We start from the raw sequence: 26,687 nt of genomic DNA, 5'->3' as shown, positions 1-26,687 counted from the left end.
TCATGACCTGAGCCAAAATCAAGAGTTGGATGCTTAATGGGCCAAGCCACCCAGGCGCCCCTCCAGCCAGCTTTTCAAGTTGTTTTCTAAAATCAGGAAACTATAACTATTCACTTCGCGGCTTGCTTCGGCTCCAGGTACAGGTCACCATTCCCAGGGTTTTTTCTTCCCTCTTGGTTGCTTTCATCCCCTCCCGGATGTTCCCAGCTGCCCAAATGATCCGCAGCAGGACGTCCTCACAGCCTGGAGTGTTGGCTTCTGCCTGTGTCATCCTCACTCAGGGTATGCACCTCTTAGCCCCCTTGAAGGCCCTTAGCATGAGGGCAGTGCTAAATCCAAGGGAGCAGAGCCCCAGCAGAAGGCTTTGCGGTGTGGGGTGCTGGTGGTTGGAGGCCTTTCGGCACCCGAGCCACCTCGTAGAGAACAGGTCTTCCTGCTGTCCAGTCCATGCTACCTTCCACTGCTAAAATAAATCTGCCTAAAATATGGGCTTCTATCCTGCTCCAGAATCTGCCAGGACTCCCCATCCTTCTAAAGGATAAAGTATAAATTCCTCAGCTTTTAAGACCTCTAGTGTCTGAATTATTTTCCTTTGCTTCCTCATGTGCACCTGCTGCTGATTGTCTTCACACATTTCGGGCCAATACGAAGGTCTGTGCCTTTGCTCGTGCACTCCTCTCTACCTCCCACCCCCCACTCGCCCAGCGCTGCTAGTTAAACCCAGCCGCTGTGGCCCCCACTGGGCCGTCCCGTGTCTGGCCCTGCAGCCCTTCCTGTCATAGCAGTGAACCCTGGATCGTATGCCTTCTGGTATGTCTGATTGTTTCATGTTTTGGATTGGCTTCCTTGACTTGATTAGGAATTTCTGGTTTGCAGTGACCATGTCTCTCCTTGTCTCATTGCCTTCCTGGCCAAACACACAGACCATACTCGGTTATGCTCATTGATTGATTGGGATATGGCAGCCTGGTCAGCTGGCCTGTGGTACTGTTTCACTGAGTAGGGGACTGCTTGAGAGCTGGTCCCGGGCTTTCCAGCCCTGCACATCCCCCTAAACCGTGGGTTTCTGATGGGAAGCTTGGGGGGTGGTTCCTTGAGAAGCTAGGTGTAGAACATGGCCTGCGTTGGAATCCTAGCTGATTAGCTCTGGAAACTTCATTTCCTCATCTACGTAGTTCAGATCTGTTCCCTTAATAAATATGTATTGAGTGCCTACTATGTGCCGAGAGCTATTTTAGGAGTCGAGAGTATAGCACTGAGTGGGATAGAGATCTAAACAATGCGAGAGGGCCAGCAATGTGACAATCTTGGGAGTGAACGTTGCAGAAGGAGGGGTCAGTAGGTACAACCGCAGAAGTTCAAGGAACTAGAAGGAGGCCCACAATGGCTGAAACATGGAGGTCGAGGGGAGGCTGGCAGGAGATGGGGCTGGGAGTTGGGCCCAGGCTGGATTCCCCAGGGCCTCACAGGGCCATCAGAAAATGCTGTGAGTTCTCCCCAAAGACTTATGGGGAGCCATTAGAGGATTATAGCAGGTGAGCAACACAATCTGGTTTTAATTAACAGAGCCTGCTTCATTGAACATAAACTACAATTAAATGAGATAATGCACGTAAGGTGCCTAGTGGTGTGCCTGGTACACAGTAAGTGCTTGATAAGTAGTAATTATTATTTTCCTATTGTGGAGAAAAATGGTTACCTCCTATAGTTTGACCTTAAAAGATGAAGTTTGTGATAGGCTGACTAATGGCACCCCAGTACGTCCATGTCCTAGTCTCCGGAACCTGTACGTATGTTAGCTTGCATGGCAAGGGAGAATTGGGGTTGCAGGTGAGATTAAGATTGCTAACCAGCTGACCTTAAAATAGGGAGAGCATCCTGGATTATCCAGGTGGGTCCAGTGTAATCGCATGGGTCCTTAAAAGTGAAAGAGGGAGGCAGAAGAGAGTCCGAGGGAGACATGACCATGGAAGGTCAGAGAGATGCAACATTACTGGCTTCGAAGATGGTGTAGGGGCCAAGAACCAGAAATGCTGGAGGTCACTGGAAGCTGGAAGAGGTGAGGCAATGGATTCTCGCCGAAAGCCTCCAGAAGGGAATGCAGCCCTGCCAACATCTTGATTTTAGCCCAGTGAGACCCATTTCGATTTCTGACTGCCGGACTTGTAAGATAAGAAGTCTGTGTTGTTTTTAGCCACGAAATATGTGGTGATTTGGTACAGCAGCAATAGGAAACAGATACAAGGATTTTACACCAGATACTCTAACCTCCAGGTTAGTACACTCCAGTATGACCTATGACCCGTGAATTTTTATTTTTTAATTTTTTTTTAAGATTTTATTTTTTGACAGAGAGAGACAGCGAGAGAGGGAACACAAGCAGGGGGAGTGGGAGAGGGAGAAGCAGGCTTCCCGCCGAACAGGGAGCCTGATGTGGGTCTCGATCCCAGGACCCTGAGATCATGAACTGAGCCAAAGGCAGACGCTTAGCAACTGAGCCACCCAGGTTCCCCGACCCATGAATTTTTAAATCACGGTTTCGCTCACTGTCTATTGCTTGGCATCTGTGCTTTGGGGGAATTGACCAGCTAGGAGACTTGGTGTTTTCTGTAACCTCTAGGGGTACCAAATTCCTTATGTGCCTCTAGGTGGCACGTTACAACCTTCAAGCACACTGGCAAAGCGAGTCCTGCTTTTCATGGATCTAGAAGGGCAAGGGGAGCTACAGAGCTCAAGGTAAGAGATTGGGCTCTCAGCTCCAGTACCCTCAGGCTAGGGGACCCGGGAACAAGGACCTGCAAGGAGGCTGGGGTTGCCTTGCACTGCCCCCCACCCCAAGTCCCTCCATCTGCCTTTTCCCAGTCTTCAGGGCCCAGTCCCCAGGCCGCCTCCTCCATGAAGCACCCCAGCCCACCAGCCCACAGGAAGTATTCACTCTGAGACTTGGCCCCTCCCCTGGCATGGGCTCTGGGCCCCGCCAGCTCTGGTACTCAGGCTGTGCTTATTTTCCCTTTACTAACCATCAGGTGCTATCAGAGAGAAGTTGAGAGTATAGCACTGAGTAGGATAGAGATCTGAACAATGTGAGAGGGCCAGCAATGTGAAGATCTTGGGGGTGAACGTTGCAGAAGGAGGGGTCAGTAGGTACAACCGCAGAAGTTCAAGGAACTAGAAGGAGGCCCACAGTGGGAGAAGTTGAGAGAGAGAGAGAGAGAGCCCGGAGGCAGGCCCCGGGCCAGGCATACATTTAGGGGCTTAGCAGTGCCTGCAGGTTGATTGGTTGGGGCTGGATACAAAGGGTTCATATGCAAGGGCTTTTTACTTTATCCTTTTAGGGAAATTCATTCTCTCCAGTTGGTTCTCCTCTTCCTTTTGGAGACATTGTTAGAAAAATCACAGCCACAGAGGCTCAGTGCCTGCACCCACCCTTCCTTCTCACTGCGGCTGCCAGAACATTCGCTCCAGACCCTACCTCTGACCTAGTCCCTCCTCCTACCCACCCCATCTATAGCTGTGGTTTCGAATGTTTAAATAAGAACAATCATAATATTTAGCAAAATCACTAGAGAATCTTCTTGGTCAATGAAATAACAGCCTATAAAACTGAAAGGCAGGATGCATATTAAGTGTGTGGACTCTGGCCTCAGACAGACTAGGTTCAAATCCAGGCTCTACCACTTAGTTGTCTGAGCACCCTGTGCCTCAGTTTCCTCTTCTGTAAAATGGGGACGCTGATAGTACCTAGCTCATGGGCTTGTTGCAGAAATCCTATGTCACAAGGTACGAACACAGAATTTTTTTTAAATTACATTTTATTTTTTCAAATAGTTTTAGATTTACAGAGAAATTGTGAGGATAGTGCAGAGTTCCCCTATGCCCTGCACCTGTTTTCCCCTACTGTTGACATCTTACATTAGGGTGCACGTTTGTTACAAGTAGTGAACCAATATTGATACGTAACCCTTAACTAAGGTCTGTACTTCTTCAGATTTTTTTTTGTGTTTACCTAATGATGCGCTTTTTCTGTTCCAGGATTCTATCCAGGATAGCGTGTTACATTTAATTGTCCCACCTCCTTAGGTTCCTCTTGACAAGTTCTCAGACTTCCCTTGTTGTTGATGATCTTGTCCGTTTTCGGGGGTCCCGGTGTTTCATAGGGATTCTGCAAGATGTCCCTCTATTGGAATTTGATGTTTTTCTCCTGCTTAGATGGATTGAGCACAGAAATTTGAAGTCAGTGGGTCACGGATGCCTACTGTACTGTTCTGTTAGCCTCAGCATCCATGAAATTAGAATCAAATGTCTGTGGGAAGCCTCAAGCACAGGTTGGAAAATCACAATGGGGAAGATGAAGTCCACGCGCCTGGGTGTGGCCTTCCAGGCCCTCTGTCCTCCCCGCCCACTTCCCCAGTCTCCTCGCCCTGCTTCGAGCACCCCAGCTTCTCCACATCCTCCGAAGAGGTCTAGACTTTGAGTCATGTTCCTTCTTCTACCTGGAATGCCTTCCCTCTTTTCTCTGCCCCGCTAATTCCTGGTCTCTAAGAAAAGACTCGTAAGATCCAGTTAAACATGTACCTCCTCCCTGATGCCTCTCCCACTTTCCCTAAGACAACTAGCACCGTCGCCAGGGTCTCCACAGAAGTTGGCACATCTCTTTTTAGAGTGTCCTTCTTGGGTCACATCTCTGCCTCTTCCTCCAGACTGGAAGCTTCTTGAGAGCAGCAACTGAACCATAATCCTTTTTTCTCATGCCCATGGTGGGGCCTGGCACACAGTAGGTGCTCAAGAGATGCTTCCCCAATGACAGGCATCGTAGAGAGGTGCTGTTTCTGTAACTGCCTCGATGCAGATCGTGTTGCTTTTGTCCTCAAAATGTGAGCTACCCCAGTGGATGACGGATGCCCGTGGTGAGCCCTTGGGTGCAAAGGCGCTTTCTCCTGGCCCCAGAGGGGTGTGAGAACGCAGTGTGAACATGGAAAGGGCCAGCAGGGGGCTCTGGGAAGTAGTTCATAAGCCCTGCCCGAGAGGAAGGCTCAGGAGTGGCTTGTGCAGCAAGCCTTGGGTCCGACAGAATCCACAAAGAAAGTGTGTCAAAAGAGAGGTCTGTTTTGCTACGGACGTGCCAGGCTCTGTACCAAGGACAGGATGTACCAGCCTGTTCTGAAAACATGTGTGGGCCCCGGTCGAGCTCTTGCTCCCAGAGGTCTCTGCCTGCAGAAATTGGGACAAAAGATACTGATAGCTAAGAAATAATGTTTGCAGAAGCAAATGCTCTTGTTATAGCCAAGAGCAGACCTGCACTTCATTCACATTTCCCAATTTCTGCTTCCACTTCAGCGTTAATTTTTCTCCTTGGATCAGAAACTCTTAATGGCTATTCCTAAAAGCCAAGATTATCACTGAGACGTTGGAGCTAAAATTTCCAGGCTTTTTTTGAATTCTGTGAGGAGGGGGAAAGAAAAATAGCCGAGTTAATTTGAGATAATGAAGCTTGAATTAGAAATTGCTCTCTGGGGTCAATAACATCTATTATGTTGTTCTTGTGGCTGATACTATTAACAGTAGTAGTAGTAACAATAGGTCTCGTGTACTGAGTGCCTACTCCATGCCAACGTTGGGATGGAGACCTCTGCCCATGCCAGGCATTGGCCTTGGGGCATCCAAGGGAATTAGACCGGCATCATCCCTGCCCATTCTGCCACAGAGATATTAGCTCCACTTCATAGACAAAAACTGAGGCTCGGCACATTGATTTGTTAAGGCTTCAAGACATGACCCCTTCTCAATCCCCTAAACACACCCCAAAAGGATCTAAAATATTTGTTAATCTTAAAACATGACGAGAGGAAGGGAAGGGATAATCACACAAGACAGAAATGTATAGACATTACAAGTAAATCCATCATTAATGATAAAAAGAATGATGTCTTACTGTTCTGGGGCCATGAACTTCCTAGCCTTCAGGATAGATGAATGAGAATACAGGGGAATACTGTTAGAATGTAACACTGTTTATACTCAAAGGACTTTTATACTTTAACAAAAAAGTTTACTTTAAAAAACAAAGTTATGATGGATCCTCTAAACTCACACTTTAAGTTTTTATTTTCATCACCTGGTGCTCATCAAGGACAAGTGCCCTCCTTAATCCCCATCACCTGTTTTGCCCATCCCCCCCCCACCTCCCCTCTGGTCACCATCCATTTGTTCTCCATAGTTGAGTCTTCAAGACCTGACCCCTTCTCAATCCCCTAAACACACCCCAAAAGGATCTAAAATATTTGTTAATCATGTTTCTTGGTTTGTCTCTCTCTCTTCCCCCTCTTTTGCTCATTTGTTTTGTTTCTTAAATTCCACATGAATGAAATCATATGGTATTTGTCTTTCTCTGACTTATTTCGCTTAGCATAATACTATCTAGATCCAACCATGTCATTGCAAATGGCAAGATTTCCTTCTTTTTTATGGCTGAATAATATTCCTCTGTGTGTGTGTGTGTGTGTGTGTGTGTGTGTGTGTGTGTGTGTATACACACCACCTCTCCTTTATCTATTTGTCAGTCAATGGATACTTGCCCTGCTTCCATATCCTGGCTATTGTAAACAATACTGCCATAAACATTAGGGTACAAAAAAATAAACATTGGGGTGCATGTTTCCCTTTGAATTAGCATTTTCATATTCTTTGGGTAAATACCTAGTGATGTGATTGCTGCATCATAGGACAGTTCTATTTTTAATTTTTTGAGGAGCCTCCATACTGTTTTCCAGAGTGGCTGCACCAGTTTGCCTTCCCACCAACAGCGCATGAAGGTTCTTATTTCTCCGCATCCTTGCCAACACTTCTTGTTTCCTGTGTTTTTGATTTTAGCTACTCTGACAGGTGTGAGGTGTAGTTTTGATTTGCATTTCCCTGATGATGAGTGATGTTGAGCATCTTTTCATGTGTCTGTTGGCCATCTGCCTGTCTTCTTTGGAGAAATGTCTGTTCATGGCTTCTGCCCATTTTTTAATTGGATTATTTGTTTTTGGGGTCTTGAGTTATATCCGTTCTTTATATATTTTGGATACTAACCCTTTAGCAGATATGTCATTTGCAAATATCTTCTCCCGTTCAGTAGGCTGCCTTTTAGTTTTGTGGATTGTTTCTTTTGCTGTTCAGAAGCTTTTTATTTTGATGTAGTCCTGATTATTTTTGCTTTTGTTTCTCTTGCCTCAGGAGACACATCTCGAAAAGTGTTGCTACATCCCATGTCAGAGACATTACTGCCTGTGCTCTGTTCTAGGATTTTTACGTTCAGGTCTCCTATTTAAGTCTTTCGTCCATTTTTGAGTTTATGTTTGTGTAAGAAAGTGTCCTGTTTCATTCTTTTGCGTGTCACTGTCCAGTTTTCCCAACACCATTTGTTGAACAGACTGTCGTCTTTTTTCCATTTAAACAATGGAAATACAAATTTCCTGCTTTGATTGGCCATATATTTGTGGGTTTGTTTCTGGATTTTCTATTCTGTTCCATTGATCTATGTGTCTGTTTTTGTGCAGTACCATACTGTTTTGATTACTATAGCTTTGTAGTATAACTTGAAGTCTGAAATTGTGATAAACTCCAGTTTCTTTTTTCTCTTTCAAGATTGCTTTGACTATTCAGGGTCTTCTGTGGCTCCATACACATTTTAGGATGGTTTGTTCTAGTTCTGTGAAAATGCTGTTGCTATTTTAATGCGGATTGCATTAAGTGTGTAGATTGCTTTGGGTAGTACAGACATTTTAACAATATTTGTTCTTCCAACCCATGTAAACTCCCATGTTTTAAGAGACAGACTCCACCTCCTCCTCAGGGTTTTGACCCAGCTGCACGTGATCCTCCCGCAGCTCTCCTCTGTTTGGGCCCCTCAATTATGATTATGCTCCCACGAGGTGCCCATCAGGTGGCTCCCTGTCCCGAAGGTTCTTCCATCATTTCTAAGGATGAGAATCCTAAATGGTAAAGCCCAGAACCAAACTTGGAGAACACTTGAGCCCCCAGCTGAAAGACATTAATCGTCCACGGACAGCTTTCTTAAACAAAAGAGAATTTGTAACCGGAGAGCAAAGCAATTTCTGCTCAGAGCCGTGACTAAATGAGGATGTGCAAAAACCATTTGGACTTTTGTCCCACATGATAGCCTCAGTCCCAGTATAGGCACTATGGTTCCCAGGACCGGGTGTGCACCGTGCCCTTGGCCGGGCCCCATGGGGTCTGCGGGCCACTTGGCAGCCCTGCCTGGCACACCCTCAGCCAAGTTCACTTCCCTGCGTGCAAGACTCGCCCGTGCCAGCACGGAGCTATTAATTATTTTTCTTTGTCAAACCTTTGTCAGCAACTTCATCCCAAAAGTAGTGGTTTATTTTCCCTTTGGCAGTGTTTGCGACTCTAGTAAATAAGAGATAATTATACTCCAGTTTTAAAATTAAAACAGAAAAGCTAGAGATGCAAGTGAAGAATTATTTACATTTCACAGCAGCCTACTTCCTTGGTCAGAGATTCAACAGAGTCAGTTTGCTGTGTTTTATGAGGACTCCGAGGGGTTTGAGTGGTTTACGTGTTAAAATCTTAAGAGGCCTGAAACTCCTGCTCTTTTGCTTCGAGGTAACCTTCAATACCATTCTAAATTCTGTTGTGTTTTAGTGCCTCTGAAGGAATTTAAGGTTCTAAAACTGCGATTAAAATGTGGAGCTGAAGGAATCGCAAGATGAAACGAGAGCACATAGCAGCATTTGGAGCCGGTTTGGTTGCATGGTGACCTTCCCGTGTGCATAATGCTCCGATTTGGTAGCTGGGGAGAAAGCCGGACTTGTCTTGTGGCTGCAGAGAATTTCCTTTTCTTCTTTTTTTTTTTTTGGTCGCCTAGTTTGTGCTTGGAAAGTGAAAATAGATTCAAACGGGTCCTGCCAAACATTTGATCTTGTTGTCATAGGAAGTGAAAGGAATTGTGAGAAGGAATTTTAAAAATGGAATTGGATTTCTAATGTTGTTTGGCCAGTGGCCCCATGTGCGGGGCGGAGAGGTGCTGGGGGCGGGGGGTTAGCCTCCCCGAGGGACGTTGAGGAGCCTCTCTCCACTGGGCCTCCAGCTCTGCTACGTGAAGGCTTTGGGAGGAGAAGATACCTTCCGCTTACATCAGAGGAACAAATACTCAGATTCAAGGGCCGTGTTCTTTTCAGAGCCTAAGACTGGACCCAGGAGCCTGCCTGGACACTGGCAGGCTGGCCTCGCTCCCTGCTTTTCACCTGCCTCCCCACTGATGGGGTGAAGTGTGGAGGGCCGGAGGGCAGTGCCGAGGACCTCACCACTTGGGGGGGGATTTACTCCTGACAAGTGAGCTGTTGGCTGCTCTGATATGGGTGGGCATGGGAGCCCTGGAAATCTCTGAATACTCCCAACAGGCCCCTGGGGCCCCTGGAGCAGAGACGGAATGAGAAACTGGAAACCAGGTTTCCAGCACAGTGGAGTGGGAAGAGTCAAGTTTTGTGTGCTATAGGCTCAGCTTTCTCCTAGGCCTTGGCTTCGGTGAATCATAGGAGAAAGCCGTATTTTGATAACGCAGCCTTTAAGACATACCAACCCCTTTGACGATTAAGTGGTCTTGCCCTCCCCACCCCCACCCCACCCCACCCCCACCCCACCCCACCCCCACCCCAGATGTGCTCTGCTAACCTGGCAGCGCTCCCTGATGTCATCAATACTGAAATTTATTTGGAGGGATGAGGAGAGTTTTAGCCGATGGGAAGCAACAGCCAGTGTTGACTCCCAAGGGGGATCAGCCTTTACATCATCTGAACCGAAGACGTTTTCTGGACTGCAGTGCATATTATCACAGATCTTAATTTGAGGCATAGATGTTAGAATAATTTCATTGTGAAATATGGTGCTAGTAAAATTCAGCATTAGCATGAGCAGTCAATAATTCAAACTTGGGCGCCTGGGTGGCTCAGTTGGTTAAGCGACTGCCTTCGGCTCAGGTCATGATCCTGGAGTCCCGGGATCGAGTCCCGCATCGGGCTCCCTGCTCGGCAGGGAGTCTGCTTCTCCCTCTGACCCTCCTCCCTCTCATGCTCTCTGTCTCTCATTCTCTCTCTCAAATAAATAAATAAAATCTTTAAAAAAAAAAAAAATAATAATAATAATTCAAACTTTTATTTGCTCTCATGTCAAAGGGATATCTTTCTGCTGCCGTTCAGCCAGGGGGCAAAAAAGAGTGAGAAATCTAGCATTTTGCTGATAATAGTACTTCTTGCCCACCCCCCCATTAATTTTTTTTTCTTAAAGAAGAAGCGTCTGATTTATTAGGTCTCTGAAATCCACGAGAGTCCTGCAGAGCTTCCTGGATCTTTGCGGAGAGGCTCTTGGCCTCTGCTGTTGGCGCTATTCTATGCATGCCTTATTAGGGGCAGAAAGTTTGGGAACTTAGGAGAACTGTTTATAATGTCCATTTGTTTCCCCTTTCAACATCTTAATGCCACGCCGAACGGGCTGCTTTGGCAAGGAGGTCTAAAGTGGAACGACTGAGGGGGGAGTTTTTCCCCTTGGCGAAACTGATCGACTAGCCTGTGTGACTAGCTTTAGAAAGATTTTCATCTGTAGAATAAATTCGGCCCTTACGAACATAAATGGCTCTGTCACCCTTCAGCAGGCAGATGGAGCATGTGCTTCACATTATTGATTCAAGGCAGCATTAGGGCTGGTGGAAGCAACTTTTAAGAGAGCAGGGTCTACACAGCCCCATCTTGCTTCCAGTTCCAAGGCAGTCTTAAAATTGTCCGGGGTTTTGGAGCAGCCCCTTCTGATGGGAATGCTGTGTGACATGAACCTTGCCAAAAACTAATGGATCATTTACAGGAAATAAGAAGTTAAAGAGGAGGATGAGTCAGTAGACTTCAAAGCTCGCTCGTTTCCACAGAACTTAAATAATGAATAACAAAAACTGAGGATTTCACAGACAGTTTACACAGCTCTCGGTGCAGCTGGGACCTTCACCCCGGCTCCGTTGCTGTCTGCTTCCAGGAGGTTCCCTACTGCCTCAGGAAGGAAAAGAAGATAAGGAGGAAGGAAGGACAGAAAGGGAGAGAGAGAAGGGAGGGAATGGAAATGAAAGAAGGGAAGTGATCTTGAAAGGGAGAAGAAGAACGATGGATGGACGGATGGACGGATGGATGGATGGATGGACGGACGGATAGATGATTGGATGGGTGGGAAAAGAAAGGGAGGGAGGGACTGAAGGAAGGAAGAAGGAGAAGGGAAGGAGAAGGGAGGGGCAGAGGAGGAGGGCCGATCAGACGGTGGGTAGTTAAGTCTGATTTTGCACAAATACATTTTGTGTGGCAAATATCCTGGTACATCTGTCATGTGGATCTCTGTTTAGCTGATTACTAAAGTCGGATAGAATTGTGTATTTTTTTTTAAATGCCACTGAGTCATTTCTGAGCTCATAGACAAGGAGTTTAAGGAGTTCTATTTTGGAACTACTTATAATGGAGAACTGTATTTGAGAAAACCAGGGGCTGGTTCAGATTATAAGCACAGTGCAAACGTCTGTCACTTTAAGGAAACTTGCATATCAATGAAACAGACCGATTAGGGAGATTTATGCATATTATAAAAACATTTTGATTCAGCAATTCCACTTTTATGAGTTTATTCTTAAGAAATCAGTGGCCATCATGTATGATTGGACACCAATCCTGTGCTATAGCTGGTAGTAATATGCTTTATAATGTCATTAAAAATACAACGCAGTTGTGTATTATTGACACGGAATGATTACATTATATATATATTTGCATTGAGCAAAATCTGGGAATGCATACCTAAAATGTTGACAGTGAGTAAGTCTGGAAGGTAGGGTTTGGAGTGATTTTAATTTTTCCGTCTGTTTCCTAATTTATTTTCTACAGTGAGTATGTATTACTTGCCTAATATAAAAAATAATTGGTAGGAGAGGAGGATTTTTCACTCTGAGAGAGAGGATTTATTTAATAAGCTTTTTTTCCACAGAGAAGGGCCCAAGTTCAGTTTGTGTTTACAGAGCCCCTCCCAATGCTGGGAGGGGAAAAAAAACTTTCCCAAATGTCAAAATCCTGTTTTTGGATCTTTTTTGCCTTAAGGGCCCCCCGGCGCCTAGGCTTCCTTCTTGCTTATAGCTTGACCTGAGTCTCCTCAGAAGGCCGGAGCCAGCAGATACCCTTCTGACTTGGGGGCATCTCTGGCCAGGTGGCACCCTCTCCTCTGGCTTCAACACCCCAGCGTTACCAGGTTCTGATGGGAAGTGACCATAGGCCACTCAGGGCCAGCTTATGTGTTTCACAAGACTCAGAGTCGAGGTGGAGAGGAGAAAACATTTACTTGAAAGAAAACAAAACAAAACAAAAACAAAGTGCAAGTCATTGTAAAGTTCCTGCTGGCACACTCCTCTGGGCCCTGAGGAAAATCAGGAACTGAATTCCTGCCCCACTGTCAGAAATTCTTCAAGGAAGTCGGCATGGGCCCAATGAGAGGCCAAAGTGGAGCGCGGGCCACCTACCTGGGCTTTTGTTCATGACAGATGCTCCCAGTCTCTGGCTGGGTGGCATGGGTTTGTTCCCTCAGTGTGGGCTTGGCGAGCCTGCCCTGGCAAACCCTGACCACAACAGGCCTCAGAGGTCTCCCCTCTGGATCTTGTGCTTCCATGTGTTTGGGGGCTGTGGTGACCTCTGGGACCAGCTTCCCACTTTGGTCTTGTTTTATCTTTGTTAGGTCCAGCTGGTCTCGTCCCTGGGGGCAGGATGGGTGTGGGAGGACGACAAAAGACAGTTGGGATTCTTCAGCTGGTGGGTTGTGGGCCTGGAGTAGAGCCGAGCTTCTCAGCCATCCCTACCACAGCCTCCCCCAGCCCTAGTTCCTGGTTGGGACATAAGCTCTGGTTCTGACTTGAGCTGGAGCCGGCACAATGATTGCTTCTTCTCCGTAAGGCAATTGTACTTCGTTGGGGCCTAACCGAATCTTTATCCTGCCACCCACTGCCTTTGGGACCCAGGCAGGTCCCTTCACCTCTCTGAGCCTCTGTTTCCTCACCTGTGACATTTCAGCTTTCTTGGGGGTTGAAGACTAAATGTGCTAACAGGAAAATGCTTCCAGGAGCGCCTCGCATGCTGTAATCATAATAATTATTACTGCTGTGATAACTGACATTTATTGAAGAATGCTTTGTGCCGGGCACTCTTATAAACACTTCAGGTGCAGTAATTTACTTAATCCTCACAATGGCCTGTGAGGTAGGTACGAACAAATCCCATTTACAGGTAAGGACATCGAACCACGGAGAGAATGAATAACTTGCCCAAATTAGTAAGTGAATTAGTGAAGTAACCAGGGAGGTTCTTTTGTTGTTGTTGTTTTAACTGTGGTAAAATACACATAGCATAAAATTTACCATCTTAACCATGTTTAATTGTACAGTTCGGTAGTGTCAAGCACATTCACGTTGTTGTGCAACTCGTCTCCACAGCTCCTTTCATCTTGCAAAACTGAAACTCTATACTCATTAAACAGCAAGTTCCCATTAACCCTGCCACCCCCAGACCCTGGAAACCGCCATCCTACTTTCTGTCCCTGTGATTTTGATGACTCTGAGTACCTTGTATTTGTTTTTTTGTGACCGGCTTATTTCACCCAGCATAATGTCCTCGAGGTGTATCCATGCTTACTTCTTTTTTAAGGCTGAATAATATTCCATTATATGCATAGACCACGTTTTTGTTTATCCATTTATCTGCCAGTCAACATATGGGTTGCTCCCACATTTTGGCTGTTGTAATGCTGTTATGAACGTAGGTGTATCTGTTTGAGTCCCTGCTTTCAGTTCTTTGAGGTATAAACCCAGAAGTGGAATTGCTGGATCATATGATCATTCTATTTTTAATTTTTTGAGGAACTGCCATACTCTTTCCCACAGTGGCTGTAACATTTTACTTTGCCACCAGCAGTGTGCAAGAGTTCCAGTTTCTCCATGTCCTCATCAACACTGGTTTTCTGGTTTTTGGAGAGTAGCCATTCCAGCGGGTGTGAGGTGGTATCTTATCATGGCTTTGATTTTCATTTCCCTGATAACTAGTAACTTCAGTATCTTTTCATGTGCTTATTGGCCATTTGGGTATCTTCTCTGGAGAAATATCTATTCAAGTCCTTTACCCTTTTTTTAGTCAGGTGGGGTGGTTTTTTTGTTATTGTTGTTGAATTATGGTAGTTCTTTATATATTCTGGATACTAACCCCTTATCAGATATACAGTTTGCAAATATTTTCTCCCATTCCATGGGTTGTCTTTTCACTCTTCTTGGTTGTGTCCTTTGATGCACGGAAGTTTTAAATTCTGACATTGTCCAATTTGTCTACTTTTGCTTCTGTTTCCTGTGCTTTTGGTGTCCTATCCAACCAAGGGGTTCTTTTGGAGTGATCTATAGTTGAAGAAAGCTGGAAGAAGCAAATTCTACTCAATTTTTGTGGAAGGTAAGACACGAAGACCAAAGACACCACTCTGCATGGTGTTGAACAGTACAGAGAGACTTAATAAAAAAGATAAAGTATAACTGAGGGAAGGCAATTTGGGATTGGATCTCAGCCCAAAATCAAGAGAATACTGAATACTGTATTACCAGACACTCTTTGAGGCAGAAAAAAGAAAGGGTCCTCAAGGGCTGGGAGCCAAAAAGTCCAAATAAGAATAAAAAATTAGGAGAAGATGAGGGAAATAACAGGTCTTTGAGGATCTAAGACGGGGAGGGGGCTTTTAAGATCTCCCACCTTTGCGGTAATTACAGAACAGGGGGGAAGGGTGCGCATTGGGGAAGGAATTACTGGGTGAAATTTGAGCAGGGAAGTTGACAAATTCTCCTGGCTGGGGAAAAGGGAGGGTCTACAGACTGGGTTAAACTGGATTTTGCAACTGTATAGGAGAAAAAGCAGGACCAGTAGGAAGCCAAGGCTGCTAATTAAGAGAGAGGGAGGGCTTTTCAGAGACCCAAGGAAATGACTGCAGAGCTAAATTCTTAGTCCCTTTCAGCCTTCCCTGTAAGGGTTCCAGTCACAGTGAATCCGGCACAGCCAGGGCATGCAAAGAAACATCTGAAGCCCATGCAACGCCCATCGGTTTCTGTTATTTAGTTTTTAAATGGAGAGAGATATACCGTGGCAGGAAGAACCCTGGCCATGATTGTCGCTACCAAGCCCTGAGAGGCGGGGCAAGTCTCATGTAGAGAGGCCAGCGCACTTAAAGCAGCAGTCCAGGAAGACAGTCCCCCAAGCCAGGAGGAAGTTCGGCTAGAAAGACGCTGTGCTGGGAGGCAGGAGCCCAGGGGCCGGCTGGCTTTGCAGTGAATTTCCTCTGCTTCGGTGCTTCTTCGCATCTTTTTCTTTTCTTCTTTTTAAATATCCTCTCTCTCTTTTTTTTTTTTTTTAATAATTGACGTATAGCTGACGTACGATGTTATGTTAGTTTCAGGTGTACCCCATAGTGAATCAACCATTCCCCACATCACTCCATGCTCACCAGAGTAAGCATGGTCACCATCTGTCACCACACAACGGTATCACAATATTATTGATTATGTTCTTGGTGCTGTACTTTTCACCTAGAAAACAAAGGCCAGGGTGCCTGGGTGGCTCAGTTGGTTAAGCGACTGCCTTCGGCTCAGGTCATGATCCTGGAGTTTTGGGATCGAGTCCCGCATCGGGCTCCCTGCTCGGCAGGGAGTCTGCTTCTCCCTCTGACCCTCCTCCCTCTCATGCTCTCTGTCTCTCATTCTCTCTCTCTCAAATAAATAAATAAAATCTTTAGAAAAAAAAAAAAAAAAAGAAAACAAAGGCCATAGCAAGTTGATCTTGTTTCAGACAGGCAAAGAGTACTATTCAAATGATCTCAAGGAATGGGGGTTTCTTTTGAGGATGCACATTGATAAGAACTCTGAAAAAACAAAAGCCAGAGACTGCAGGCTGAGCAGCCACCGCACGGCGACTGGACCTTAGGAGGAAGGAACGCGGAAAGTGCTCAGAACCCAAGGCAGCAGGAGAGGCTCTGCAGGTAGAAGTTTCTGGATCTGCGGGCTGGTGTGCCACCACTCCAGTGACTCTGTCTACTCCAGATCTTTTTTTCCATCTTTGCTTCTACTTGCCCATCCTTTCTACTTGCAGCAATGATTGTTCTGTGGGCTCAGATTCGGAGCCCAAAGGCTTGTTTTTAGCAACGATGAGGGTGATGATAATAGCTGACATTTGTTGAGGGCATACTATGTATCAGGCACTGTTCTAAGCACTTTATAGGTCTTAAATCACTCAATCTATTATTCCCAGTTGATAGATGGAAACCACTGAGGCCCAGTGAAACATTTTGTTCACGGTCATGCGGCTAAGTAAGCGGCATAACCAGTGTTCAGGTCCAGAGCCTGTGTTCTTCACACCACCCACTGCCTCCCAGCAACGTTGGAAGGAGTTAGCTGTCAGAGGTCATAAATTCCTGTTTCCTTCAATGGTCACCCAAGCAACTGTCAACTGTCTGACAATTCACATCAACCTGTTTGGGACGTTTAGTATTTTTCAATCTGTAGCAGCTCTGAGAAGTGGTACTATTCTGAATTTACTCAGTGTCGTAGCTTGATGGATGCAGGTGTTTGCCATTATGGGTTCCTTGACATGGGACAGGCAAGGGGTCTGAGGATCAGACCCAACTACAGAGAGTGGCCCCGATGAGGACATCCAAGCATGGTAACAAGGATTACAGACATCTCAGCCCTAAATACAAGTGTTTACATTATATCCAGTTAGTAAAATCTAGGCAAAGACATGGGACTGGGCTTCGGGGTGAGGGTTGGAGTATTAAGCCATGAGAATGAATGAACTTTCCTAGAGAGAATGTATGAGGCGGTGACTCCAACTACATATATCAGGTTCTTTCTCTGAGAGTCTAAATACCAGATCTAACAACAGACATGTTTTTCTTTAATCTGCCTTTTAAGATCTCCTACCTTTGCGGTAATTACAGAACAGCTTTGCTGAAATGGACTTCACATGGTCTTAGGATACCTACCAGAGCATATCTCAGCTGCCCACCTGCTGACACCTAACTGCCAAGGCTGTCCTTTGTGGGCAGGCTGGGGATGATTACAAGGGCAGTGATACATCAGACTCTCAGTGCCCTAATTGCAGTGTTTTTACTCATTTATGTATTTCAATGGAAAACAATGGTTTAAATTCTTGAACTGGAATTGCACAAATAGAATTTGGACACTCCTTTCCTTAATCCACAAGATAATTGGAAAAGCCGAAAGGATGCATTCTAAAAATATTGGGACTGATCTTATCTTTTTCTGATCTTTTTCTTTTGGAGCTAAACTGTCTACCCTCTAGAAATATTGGAACAAGTCAGGCCTGGAGCATTCTTGATTGAGCGGTTCATGATCTATTGATAGAATTCAAAGCCTTACCAGGTGACCATGCAAGCCAGATGCTGCAGCTTTTTTTTTTTTTTTTAAGATTTTATTTATTTATTTGTCAGAGAGAGAGCACAAGCTGGGGGAGTGGCAGGCAGAGGGAGAGGGAGAAGCAGGCTCCCCGCTGAGCAGGGAGCCCCACGTGGGGCTCGATCCCAGGACCCTGAGATCATGATCTGATTTGAAGGCAGATGCTTAACCGACTGAGCCACCCAGGTGTCCCCAGATGCTATAGCTTTAACCTGACTTCTCCCTGCTTTGGAGGGTATTCCAGCCAGGGAAGGGCTTTGACCCACAGCTGTCAAATTGTCATCTTCTGTGTCTAATTGGAGATGTTTTGTAGTGCTTTCCCATTTAGGAGTCTTAGGCTTGTTTCTTTTTTTAAACTTAAAATTGTTCCATATTGGGGCACCTGGGTGGCTCAGTCGTTAAGCGTCTGCCTTCGGCTCAGGTCATGATCCCAGGGTCCTGGGATCGAGCCCCACATCGGGCTCCCTGCTCCGCGGGAAGCCTGCTTCTCCCTCTCCCACTCCCCCTGCTTGTGTTCCCTCTCTCGCTGTCTCTCTCTCTGTCAAATAAATAAATAAAATCTTTAAAAAAAAAAATTGTTCCATATTTACCTCTCCATCCATAGATCTACTACTCACTTACAGTGTTTAATAACTTCATAGAATCGCAATGAATCACTACACCAAATTTACTTAACCTGCTCCCCTATGGTTGGACATTTAAACCGATTTGATATTGGTTCTTCTTAATCTGCTGTTAGAAACTTTGTTCACATTTCTTACTTTTCTTTCTTTTTTTTGTCTCTCTTTTCCTCTTGTGTATTTCCTTGGGATGTAGTCCCCAAGAGGAATTAAGGATCCAAAGGTTTATGGTTCTTGTTCCACGCTGTCAGAAAGCCTGCGGAAACCCTGGGGTCATTTGCAGTGGCCCTAGCAGTGGCTAAGTACGCGTGTTCCCGTCAGCTCTGCCAATGTTGCCTAATCGTTGTCTCTTATATTGTTTTCAAGTAGGTATTCAGTTATTTTGATTCCTATTTCTTTAGTAGTGAGACTGAACCCCTTCCCAGGTGCTGGTTTATCCGGTGTGGTTCCCAGTGTGCATGTGCAGATATATAAAGTGTCTGGCATAGGGCTGTGACTTACTAACATTCCTTCTCTCTCTCTCTTTTTCCTCTGTCCCTTCGCTCTCGGTCAAGTGTGTTCTCATTGCTGATGGCAGTGTATGTTTATATCACAATGTAAGATTTCATTCCTACTTTTGGATCTTAAATATTTACCCATTGTCTGTGTCATAACTTCGAACTTCCTTTTGCCCCCTTTGTATTTGTTACTTTTTATTAATGAGACTTTAAGTAGACTTTAAAATATATATATTTTTTAAGATTTTATTTATTTGACAGAGAGAGACACAGTGAGAGAGGGAACACAGGCAGGGGGAGTGGGAGAGGGAGAAGCAGGCTTCCTGCTGAGCCGGGAGCCCGATGTGGGGCTCGATCCCAGGACCCTGGGATCATGACCTGAGCTGAAGGCAGACGCTTAACGACTGAGCCACCCAGGCGCCCCTAGACTTTAAAATATTTGAATTTACCTTTCTTTAGTCTTAGGATACTATTTTGTTTTTCAGTAGGCATGGATTTCTCTCTCTGCTACAGCCGACATAAATACATAATTTTTTTTCAGTGCTCTCTGTGTTTAATTAGTTCATTGACCAATTTGGAAAGTATTATCGTGTTTGGCGAGTTACGAATACGATCTACTTTTCTTCATAGTGATACCAGATTGTTCCATTAACATTTATTAAAGAGTGATTCTTTCATTCATCACTGTGATTCTTTGTTTTGTTTGCTGTATCCCAAGGACTTATCGGTGCTTAAATCCATCTCTGGAATCACTGTTTGATTAGTCTTTGTCCTGGCTTTGATCCAGCAAAATTCAGTCTTGATGAAGATCACTTTATAATATATCCTTAAATTTAATTATTATACCCTCCAACAATCTTCTTTGGTATTATTATGTATTTATTTTTCCTTATTAATTTTGCTAGTGATTTATTACATTCTAGAACATTCTGGCAGGCATTCAATTGTTCTTATGTTACTCTATTTTTTTATGGACTAATGTTACTGATATTACTCTAAATTTTCTAAGTGAGGAGCAGTGGATATAACTTTGTTTAGGTATTCTTTTATTTTTCCTACTATGATTTTTATCATTTTTACTTCACTAGATATCTTCTGCACCTAGATACATAAATTCTCAAGTATTTCCTTTGTTTCAGTATTGGGCATAGCACCATTTTTCGTTGCCTTTTCTAGCTTTACATCAATGGTATGCATTTGGTTGATCTTGCATTTTCTATTTGCTCTCTCGTATCACCTGCAAAAACGTGATAGTTCTAATTCTGCCTTCCCGTATTTATTCTGCAGTTCTTTTCCATCTTGTCTTGCAATATTGTCTAATACTCGCTCCAGTGGGAGTGCTGAGAAGGGCATCTTAGGCTTCTGCCTGTGTTTGCAGCCATGGCTGCTCATGGCCATTTAAATTTAAATAAATTAAAAGTTAAATAAAGTAAAAAATTCAGTTCCTCTGTCACATTAGCCACATCTGAGTGCACAGTAGACACACATGACTTGTTATGACTGCATGGGACGGCACAAATAAATACTCCATCATTGCAGAAAGTGTTAAGGCACAGCACTAATCTACCCTTTCCGCATGAAGAATAATAGTGAGGGGCGCCTGGGTGGCACAGTCGGTTAAGTGTCCGACTCTTGGGTTTTGGTGCAGGTCATGACCTCAAGGGCGTGCGAGGGAGCCCCCTGTCGGGCTCAGCGCTTGGTGCAGAGTCTGCTGGATGATTCTCTTTCTCCCTCTCCCTCTGCCCCGTCTGCTTGTGCTCTCTCTCTCTCTCAAATAAATAAATCTTTTTTTTTTTTTTTACAAAAGAATAATATTGAAACTCAAATTTAAATCTGTGCTCTTTTTTATCTTAAGGTATCCATCTCCTCTTCCTATTTTGAAGACTTCTTTTAAGTAATTAACATTGAATGTTAATGATGGCCTTCTCAGCATCCACCAATAGAATTCTTAGATTTAAAAATTGATTTTTTTACATGAAAGTGTTGAACTGTCCTAATAATTTCCCCCATCTAGTTCTGGTTCTGTCTTTGTAAAGTAGCTCACGCTTGTTTATTTTTTAAACATTTCCCCTTTGTCTATAGGAAATTATTTATGGTTTATTAAACTATATTCTTGTACAGGGTAGTCCTAGCATTCTCTCTCGCTCAGTGTTGTCCTCAGGTGTTTTAGATCAAGATCTTATTTACTCCCTAATATGACTTATATAATATACAATCTTGTATTTTGAAACCTTTTATGTAACTGATATTTGAAGATTTATAGATGTTCTCTGGAGAACCCATTAGGGGCTTCTTTTAGAAATGTATGGAGGGGACAGAACTTTTTTATTTTTTTATTCAACATAATTAGTTCAGTAAGCACCGTCGAATGTAAACCTCTCCTGTGAAACACAGGGCAAAATGCTGTATGGCAAGATGAACATGATATTGGCTATTGAAAAGAATGAGGCTTTCATAGCGCCTCTTCACAGGATTCTTCAAGGCTCTCTCCTACCCCTCAGTGTCCCCCTGTTGTACTCCCCAGCTTGACCACCAGCTCAGTCCGCTCACACGCCCCAGCTCCAGTACAGTGACCACCTTCTGTCATCCCAACTATGAGTTTCTCTTGCAGAGAATGCCCTTTTCCCCCTCACCTCTCATTCACCCTGAGGACCCACCCAAAGTTCCTGTCTTTGTGATTTTCCAAGTGATTTCTTTCTGCTCTCATCTTAATGTATTCCTTGAGCATGTCATTCTTTTTGGCAAATAACTATTCACAGCCTCGTCGTATCATCTAATTATCTTCTGTGTTATTACGTACCTCTCCTGTGTCTAAGGTCCCTGTAGGGATAGGAGTGAAGGTAGATTTCAGGTCTCTCGTTTCTTTTGTTCAGCAGACACAGGCCAGTACATAGCGCTAAGTATATGGTAGACATTCAGAGATACTTACTGAACAAGTGTCTTGATATATTAGCGATTCTTACTCTGTTACCAGGAAAACTAACAAAATCTCTGGCCATGGGCAGGATTTAGAGCTTTTGTAAACTAGTATAACCTATTTGGAGAAACAGGCAAAAGAGTTTCCATAAAGGACCATACTCATCTTCCCGATTGAATTCAGCCCCTTGTTCCCACTCACTCAACAGGTAACTGCTGAGTTATGCCCTCCTTCCCACGTGCCACAGGTGGGAGATTCAGGGTTGAACAAAATAAACATGGCCTCTGGCTTCATGGTGTCCACAGTCCAGTAGGGGAGATTGGTATTAAATAAGTATACCACCAAATAAAGATGTCGTAAGAAATTGTGCTAAGTACTACAAAGGAAAGAGAAGGATATGGATGAAGTTAACCCGGCTGGCTGGGTGGGGCCTCAGATTAGGAAGTGACATTTAAGGCGAGAGCTGAAGGATGGATTACATTACATTCATATGAATGAAGAAGCCAGGTAGAGGGAAGAGCATGTACAAAGGCCCTGAGGTGTGAAAGAGCTCTGTGGGTTTGAGAAACAACCACAGGCCAGTGTATGAGTAGAGCATGGTAAATAAGTTGGGGGGAATTGACATGGGTTGAGGCAGGTCCAGATCCAAAGCGCCCTTATGGTGCTGGATTGGGCATTTGGATTTTTAACCAGCTTTAAGCAATCTGATGTCCATTTTAAGAGATTTTTCTAAGCCAAAAATGTGCCTAGTATTGCTCCAAGCAAAATACATATGTTATCTTATTTAATGCAAAGAACATCCATATGATGTAGGTACTTTTAATATGCACATTTTCCAGTTGAAGAAACCAAGGCCCAGAGATGTTAAGCAACTAGCCTGGAGTCACAAGCACATTTGTAAAGGGGCCAGTATGTAACCAGTTGTCCTGGGCCTCCAGAGCCCAAGCTCTGACCACTGGGTGGCCTTGCCACTGCGTGGCTTGTGGAGCTGGGCAGCGTAGGTGTAGGCTGATAAATTCAGGGTCTCTTTCAGCAGTGCAGGTAAGAGGTCGTACCTTAGACTGGGGGTGCTCTGTAATTGCAGAGAAACCGATATTCTGGGGTGGGGCCCGGATGGAGAAAGGGAAACATGATAATGTGGGAATAAATAGGTATGATTTATTTAGACATTTAAAAAAAGTCTTTAAAGTCTCATTTTAAAGAATTTGAAATTTATAAAAGAAAGTAATCAGCAAAAGCACAGCGTGAAAAGGAAATAAAAATAGGATCAGAAATGAAATGCAAATCAGACTAATAAAACAAGCTTTTCCTTAATTGATACAGTGGGAAGAAAATAAGAACTGAGAAAGGAAATGCAATTATTCTAAAAGAAATGTGTCATTTGTATGGAATATTGTTTATAACTCCTTGCTAAATTAGCTAACCAAGCTGAAATAGATAACTAAACTAGTGAGTAAATAGATAACGAAGTTGGTTCACAATTTAGTGTCGTAGAATCAGATATGGGATCTGCTGCCCACTCTTTTCCTCTCCTCCCCTCCTCTCCCTGCCTGCTGAAGTCTGACCAATCCTCCTGACCCTGTTCAAATCCCTCCCCAAAATAGAAAAATGAAACTATCACCATGAACCCGTGGTTGTTTTAGCCCAAATCCACAATTACCAGCAGGACAGATGGCCTCGCAGTACTAGAAGCAAGGGTTACGTTCTGTGCAGCCTTTTCTATTGAAGAGAGCAGGGGAGGGTTTAATCTGCTCTAGAAATGGTTTCTACCCTAACAGACACATTTTCAACAAGCAAGTTTTGGAGCGTGAAGGCATAAGAAAGAATTCTCTGGAAACTGATGTGGGTCACCTAGTGGGCCAAATAAAGTCAGAGTGGAGCATCTGTGGGTGAATTGAGCTTGTAAGGTTTTAGGTGAAAACCTCAAATACAGCTGCCATGTTGTGAACTGTATTCTCTTGAGAAAAGGTGAATGACAGGGGTGAGAAGTATACCTCCATCAGGTTATCCAGGGGAGATGGGAGGAGACCTGATGCTGGTTTCCAGGGACCAGGACTGGGTCCAGTCTCAGTGTGTGCCCCAGAAGCTCGAAGAGTGACGAGAGCGGGAGAGGGTAGCCAAGTGTGGCTGCCATTCCCACCTCTTGCCCGCCTTCTTCAGTACTCCCTCCTCCTGGGAGAAGTCTCCCCAGCTGTGGAAAACCTAGGACAGGGCTCACGACCCGCCTATGTGACCTCCTTTAGTGGGCGAGCGGCCCTTTGCAAGGGTACCAAGTGCTCTCTGTGAGGGCATTGGGATATTTGCAGAGTGGCACGGAAGGTGAGCAGAGATGTAAGCACGGGTGGGGTGTCAGGCCGTGTGCATTAGGCACGGCCAGGTTACAAACCTTAGGAAAGCAGTCCAGCTTGCGCATACCAGGTTCGGGTCACCACAGTTTCCTTTTCCGTAGACTGTCCCTCATTGGAAAGGAAGGAAGGTTAGTAAGGTGAGCGGGAGGAAGGAAAGAAACAGAGGGGGTGGATAACTAGATGCTAATATGAGGCCACTCATTCGTGGACATTTGGCATTACTAAGACAGGACAGAGCTGGGTCCCGGGAACTCTGATGACCAAGGTACAATCTCCAGTTAACGTCTTTGGCTAGTCCGCCACATGTCCACACACGCTGGTATGTCTAAACATTATATGCAAAGTCCTAGATATAGCACCTGGTGCATATTTGGTCCTTAGCAAAGCCTGACCACCCTCATATAACCATTTCCGTCATCATCAGGAGGCTGTGAGATCCTTGAGGACAGGCAACTGTTCACGTGTCTCCAAATCTCTGGCTTGACCAAGTGTCTAGTGCACAGGTCAGAGTCCATGAGCGTATGTTGACCTATTGACTAACTGAATGAATACATTTCTGAGCACCTATGCCCTGCAGGCACCTGTAGGAAAGGCATGGAAAAAGCCTCTGAGACCTAAAACGAGAGGGGGCATAAATAAAAAATGTTATAAATTGAAAAGCCCGTGCAGAGGTAGCATTTGTGAAGTACCATGTGAGTAAAAAACAGAGGGAGCTTCAGGAATTTGGGGGAAGAATAAATTATATGGATTGGTAGGGAGAGTGTGACATGTATTAATCCAGAATCAGGTTCAGAGTTTGGGAAAAGTGCTAACCCTTTAACCCTGTGACAGTGGGAATGGGGAGAACAAAACCCCTCCCCAAGCAGGGGAGGCGTTTGCAGACACCCTCATTCGGTTGGGTGCTGGTAAATATTTAACAACCAGCTCTCCAGGAAAAAAAGTATGTGTGTAAATGCATATATACACTTGATCTTAGCCAAAAGGCTGAGAAGCGATGTGTAAATGCATATATAAATGTAAATTTTTCTGATATCAAGGATCTGTAGCACAAAATTCACAAATAATAATAAGATGTCCAATACTTCCTTATAAACTCCATAAGCCAGTCGGTTGCCACAGAATTTTTTTTTATTTTTGTTGAGCTCTTGTGTTCACAGCTGACTTGTGGGTACAATTCAACCATTTCAGTAGAATTTCATCCCAATCCACTAACTCTTTCCCAATACATTCATTGTTATTAAATCAGATAATGTGATTTGTTAACCTATTTTTCACCCTTGTGCATGTTCATTAAACTGAAACCTCTTTCCGCTTCAGCATTAAGTATGTCAGAACTTACTCATTCACTAAGACATGAACATCTTTGCTGAATCAGATAAGAGTTTTCAAATACTGGGAGAGCGTTTTCCTCTTTTTTTTTTTTTTTAAGAACACTATTCACAATGTAATGACTTCAGATGTGACTCACTTTTAAGTTTAATCTGCATTATTGACATTTCTTCCATCACTTTCTTAACTCTAGATAATCGACAAAACAAGAAATCAAGCACTGACTTGTAATGTTTGCCGATTTCCAAAGTGCACATACCCCCACTGTGGCCAATTTTGTGAGATCCTTGAATGTGGAATTGGAGAGAGAGGGACAATAGCACACCATTATGTGGTATTTCTACCATATAGAAACTGCAAATGTAAATAATCTCAAGGGCATGGATAAAATAAGTGACGAGTCTGAGTATTTATTACCTCTGTTTTTACGCATAATGTATTTAATTATAAGTTTATGTTTTAAATTTTAATCATGGCTGTTTCTAACCACCAGCCCAATGAATTCTTAACGATTTAATAATGGAGAGAGCTGGTAGGAGCCGGCTTCCTTCCTAATGAGGGTGAGTGTCTCCTCTTTTCTTCACCTTGCCCCTCCCAGACGCTCAGGGCTCAGTGGCCCAGGCTGCCTCCAGCAGAAAACGTCACGCTGGGGCTCCTTGCCTTCCAGAGTCTGACCCCACGCTTGCTGCTGGAGTCCTGAGCCCTCAGCCGCAGGACTCCCTGCTCCTCGTGAGGGTCCACGGAGTCCCTAGAACTGCACATTTCACACTTCTTTCCATGGTATCTTTCTTTAAAGACAAAAACTGTGGCGGTGACAGAGGACAATTATAAACAGAGCACTTAGCCTAGTTTCCCCGAAGTGTTCTTCAAAAACTCCCTCCTGACCGCCTCCTTAAAGAAACCCGAACCTGCCTGACGGGTTGGAGAAGTTCACGACCTTCTCCGCACAAGAACAAAGAGACACAATTCCTACTATCACAAACGCAAGCTTTTATTGGCAAAGCAAACTTTTATTGAGAAATTTGACAAAAACAAGCTCCCCCTGGCTCCACCCTCGGCCTGATTTTCCTTTCTTAAGCAATATCCCTTTCACACAGATGTGGAAAAGCGGCCAAGTGGGAGTCGGGAATAACCTGTCTGCCCCACTCCCCAGGCTGACTCACGGAAGTTTATTTTTGCCCTGGTTGGTAAACAGCTGATCTCCCATCCGGCCAGTGCCCCGTCGCCTCCTGCAGGCTACCTTGCCCCTCCCCAGCCCTGCTGCCCACCCCAACCCCCCCGGTCTGGCAGCAGCAGGTGCCTCCAGATCTGCTCCCACAACGGACGGGACAGTGCCCGGATTCTGCCCGTTGTTAAGTATTTGGACTGTGCCCCTGCCCGCATCCTCTCAGTTACAGGGTTTGAGCCACAAAACACCCCGTGTGCTCAGCCCCCACGTCCAGATCCCAG

General features: G+C 44.7%; 1 protein-coding gene and 1 pseudogene across 1 annotated transcript in view; one reads left to right on the top strand and one right to left on the bottom strand.

The window, feature by feature from the left end:
• PARVA (parvin alpha) overlaps positions 1 to 26,687 on the top strand; it is a 171,735-nt gene that overhangs the window by 30,452 nt on the left and 114,596 nt on the right. The window lies entirely within an intron of this gene.
• On the bottom strand, positions 24,760 to 24,905 carry LOC118532971 (U2 spliceosomal RNA; annotated as a pseudogene).

The sequence above is a fragment of the Halichoerus grypus genome, chromosome 11 (genome assembly GCF_964656455.1).
Source record: "Halichoerus grypus chromosome 11, mHalGry1.hap1.1, whole genome shotgun sequence".
Taxonomy (NCBI): domain Eukaryota; kingdom Metazoa; phylum Chordata; class Mammalia; order Carnivora; family Phocidae; genus Halichoerus; species Halichoerus grypus.
The sequence above is the reverse complement of the archived record's forward strand: the minus strand, read 5'-3'. Positions and strand labels throughout refer to the sequence as shown.